Source organism: Palaemon carinicauda, chromosome 10, assembly GCF_036898095.1.
Source record: "Palaemon carinicauda isolate YSFRI2023 chromosome 10, ASM3689809v2, whole genome shotgun sequence".
In the NCBI taxonomy this organism is placed as follows: domain Eukaryota; kingdom Metazoa; phylum Arthropoda; class Malacostraca; order Decapoda; family Palaemonidae; genus Palaemon; species Palaemon carinicauda.
Window position 1 is genome coordinate 152264871 of NC_090734.1, and position 5000 is coordinate 152269870.

The 5000-nt window shown below is 32.7% G+C and overlaps 1 long non-coding RNA gene across 1 annotated transcript in view; it reads right to left on the minus strand.

Annotated features, from left to right (window-relative positions):
- LOC137648544 (uncharacterized) overlaps positions 1-5000 on the minus strand; it is a 508483-nt gene that overhangs the window by 93 nt on the left and 503390 nt on the right. The window contains exon 3 of the long non-coding RNA XR_011045650.1: positions 1-334. This exon is cut by the window's left edge and continues 93 nt beyond it. This is a non-coding gene — a long non-coding RNA (uncharacterized lncRNA). The remainder of the gene's footprint in view (positions 335-5000) is intronic.

The window sequence follows — 5000 nt, forward strand, 5'->3', positions numbered from 1 at the left end:
AGTATTCGAAAACAAATTCTTGAGTGAGAGGTTCTTCTTCAGCCAGCGATACGAAGATACACCTGGAAATTACAATCCAGGAATGAAGCCACACTCCTAAAATTCCCACATTTAAACAGGCCACACCAACGTAACTCGAGAGGGCCCACGCTGCTTCTCATACAGCCACAACCATCAGATGGGAACGGAATTGATTGCTCCAAACTCAACGGCGAAACACCGGATCCAACACCGTATCTTCCAAAAGTATCAGTGACCTTCCTTGAAGACAGACACCTTCTCACTGCCGGCTATAATTCTCGTTGCTGTGACGTGACCTCCGAAACCTTCGTTCCTGCCAACAAATGGGGAACAAGTAGTTAACTGGCATTTGAACAATTGTCTAGTCAATCTTTCCCGAACTATTCAAAACAGAATTATTTATTTATATTACAATATATATATATATATATATATATATATATATATATATATATATATATATACATACATATATATATATATATATATATATATATATATATATATATATACATATATATATATATATATATATATATATATATATATATATAAATAAGATAGTCAATGCTGTTATCATCATCTTTATTCGGTAGCTTTTGACATAACTTGTGTCATCCTCAGCCTATCTGCAATTATCATTATGTAAAATTAATAAAATTAATACATAATGGTAATTGCAGATAGGCTGAGGATGACATAAGTTATGTCGAAAGCTACCGAATAAAGATGATGATAGCAGCATTGACTATTTTATTTGTACTAAAATTGCGATTCCCTAGAGGAACCCAACTATCAACTATATATATATATATATATATATATATATATATATATATATATATATATATATATATATATATATATATATATATATATATATATATACACACACTTGTTCTTTATTATATAGAGGAGATGAGAAGAAGTGCTAATTCATCACATCGAAAATAGTATGCAAAAAGATTTGCTCTATAATCTATAGTACATAAAATAGATGAGATACAATCATAATACAGATGTGAGGTACTAAGAGGTGGAATTTAGAGGAAAATGGACAAGTTACTGATCTATTCCTCCTCCACCCATCAAATCAATCATGAATTTTATATAATATGCTCTTATCCTCTAGGCCATATCAAGTAAAAATGCGATATACTTATCAACAGCACGTTGCTCATTTAAACAATTATATCGTTTGATTATATCTCACAGGCTTTAAAAGTTTAAAGGCCACTCGTGAATGGCAGAGGAAAGGGACAGTGGCAGTGCCCTATCAAGCAGGACAATGCCCTAGAGACTGACCATATATACATATGATCAGCGCCCATGTCCCCTCTCCAACCAAGCTAGGACCAAGGAGGGCCAAGCAATGGCTGCTGATGACTCGGCGGATAGACCTAAAGGCTCCTTCAAAAACCCCCATCCTCAGCTAACAAGGATGGTGAGGTTGCAGCGACCAAAGGAACGAACAAGTTTGAGAGGGACTCGAACCCCAGTCTGGCGATCACCAGTCAGGGACGTTACCACCTAGGCCACCACACCCCTAATATCTCCTACCCTTCTAAGTCCTCTTGCAGTAACCGTGATCTGTTTAGGATTTTCTCTCGATTACAACAACTATTACTGGAATCTACAGTTTTTGTCCAACACCTTCTTCCTAAGCTTTTTCCAAGGTTAAACCTCTTCAAGAACCATATAACCCTTGACTTGATCAATGTTTGATTTTTTTCCTACGTCTTATGATTTGATATCTCAGCATGAGTTCATATATCAACAATGTAGAAAAAACAATGTTTACCTTAATATTCCTGATATACATACATAAGATACATACATACATACATACATACGTACACGCATACATATAATATCTATGTATACAATATATACAGTATATATATATACTATATATATATATATATATATATATATATATATATATATATATATATATATATATATATATATATATATATATATGTATGTATATATATATATATATATATGTATGTATGAATATATATATATATATATATATATATATATATATATATATATGTATGTATATATATAAAATCTTATATACACGTAAAAATAAGAACATATACAGTACAAACACGTGTCTAATCTATGAAAATACGACTCGTTCTCTTACGCCATAGTTCATCAACTGTCCAAAAAAGAGATAGTTGGAGTTTAGATGAAAAGGAAGACAAATGGAACATATAAAAATGCTAAGTTAAAATATATACCAAGAAAAAAATAACTTAAAAATTCCTAAAGTAAAATTTAAAAAGAAAAACAAGTACTCCTTTATCATAAATATCATATTACTATACCAATAATAATTGAAATAAGAGTAATAACAATGATTATGAAGATTATTGTCATGAACATTATTATTATCATAATTATTATCATCATTAGTAACATTTTGAATATTAGTATCATTACGATCATAATTTTTTTATAATTTTTCTTAAAATAGGAATACCTTTCACTCTAAAAGTACCCATCTCACATATTGCAATGTCAAGACTTGATATGAAAAATCAGAAAAGATAAAGCAAGCACGGCAAAATACAGAATAAAGAAATGCACACATAAATAACACTAAAAATTGTAAACTAGGATAACGGAATAAGTTAATTCTTCAGCAAAGTACAGAATGCCAATCTAGGTTTAAGCATACTGCATAGAACTAGGGTAATAGATACCAGTCCCGGTATATTGCGAAAAAGACCAGGTGTATGCATAGCAAAAGGTACCCTGGTAAAGGATGTACGCCAAGGAATACGGCCATATTGCTAATTACCCAAAGGTACGAATATCTATCTGTGCATATTGCAATGTGCAAAATTTTCATATGATATATACAAAACAAGTCATGTATACCTATCAAAGAATATATTCAGTCAGCAGAAACGCCAAGTACTGAGTACCCAATCGGGCACACGAGCACAGTGCGAGAAAGCCATTCTTGTGTATACGAATCCAGAAAAAATATCCAATTAATGGATACCAATCATATATATATATATATATATATATATATATATATATATATATATATATATACATATATACATACACGCACTGCCAAAATTGCACACGTCATTGGTATCAATCTGGGTATGTATACCCAAAGAAAAAAAATAATTTCCAAGAAATGACTATCAATCTGGCCCTGTATACCCACAGCAAAATCCTCCAGTATAATGAATGCCCATCAGAGAATCTACATTTCAAAGATGCCAACTGGGTGGTTCTGCTACCGGAGTTGTCTGATCTCCGGGACCCGATGGCTCTCAGATGTATGCCCGTGTGGGCGGCAGGGATGCTGGTGAAAGTGGGTGGTTAATGGTTGGTGTCGACGCCCTGAAGCAGGGGCGGCTCCGAGTTAGGGATGGAGCAAAAGGAGCCTTGGAGGAGGATGAAGAGGAGGAGGAGTAGGAAGAGGAGGAAGGAGGGAGGGACTCATCCTTCTCCTCCCCCCCCCTACCCCTCCCTTTCCTAGTATTGTGGCAGGTGGGGATATAGCGTGGTGGGTATAGAGCAAGGCGCCCTTAAGCATCAACGAAGGAGATTCGTGTATTTCCTTTTACAGAGATTTTGATTATTTCACCGATTCCGTCGTCTGTTTTCTCTTTTGGAATAGGGAGTGGTACGTCTCTCTCTCTCTCTCTCTCTCTCTCTCTCTCTCTCTCTCTCTCTCTCTCTCTCATATCTACCTTCATCCAATCAATCAACTTTTGACTTACCCTGTCTTAAATCTGGAATTAAAAATCATCTCATTCAAATAAAGTACTAAATAAGGTCTTTGTTACTCAGACAATCTGCTTTTGTGTTGTTTACATTTGTGTATGTATGTATGTATGTATGTATGTATGTGTGCGTATGCCCGTTTTTAGTGAAACATTTCATGATTTTCCTGCATTTAAACCTATTACTGAAAACGGGGAAAAATTATTCTCCCTTAAAAATTCAGCTAAAATCGATTATTATTATTATTATTATTATTATTGCTGTTGTTGTTTAGGCATGGCACTATCAATTTCATGCTCTACCTCTTTGAAATACGCATATACACAAAATGCAAACTGCAATGATGGGCACTCTGTAGAAAGGACGCCTTCGCTACACCCATCAGTCTTAATTTTATGTTAATTCCACTGCGTACTTGTACTTCGATGTGTTTTCTTCAAAATCTAATGGATTTGTCCTTGGGTCATACCCCACATGTCCACAAAGTTTCGTTGAAATTGGTTCAATAGTTTTTTGCGTAATGTTGTTCACAAACAAAAAATTAACATTGCGATTATCTTCATAATACTACTGCGTACCTCTACTTATGTATTTTATTAAAATATTACAGATTTATCCTTGGGTCATACCCATTATTACTACCAAGTTTGGTTTAAATCGGTACAGTAGTTTTTGCGTAAAGTTACTCAATATATATATATATATATATATATATATATATATATATACATATATATATATATATATATATATATATATATTATATAAACTAACAAGCAGGCAAGGGTGAATACATATTTTTCTAGTTCAGCCCCGAAAAAACTAACAATATAACAATGATACTTTGCCTCTAAGAGGAAGGTAGGTTATAAGTAAAGGAACACATAAGGAAAAAGAAAATTCCAATGCTTTAAGGTAAATCAAATAAAGCAATACCTGTAATTACCGACGAAAGTAATTGCATTTTTTTTCCTTTTCACATTTAGTTGAAAAAATCTTTATAAAATCTTCATGGTGTATATTACATGTATAAATGCTCTACCAAATTAGATTATCTAAAAACAATGAAAAATAATTCAATAACTGACGATTTATATTGAAATTCAAATGTTATAATAAATGAAGAAGAAATGGTACAACAATAATTACAATACTAATACTTAATACGTTATAGTCAAATATACCTATAATGGAATGAATAATTCTTTCTG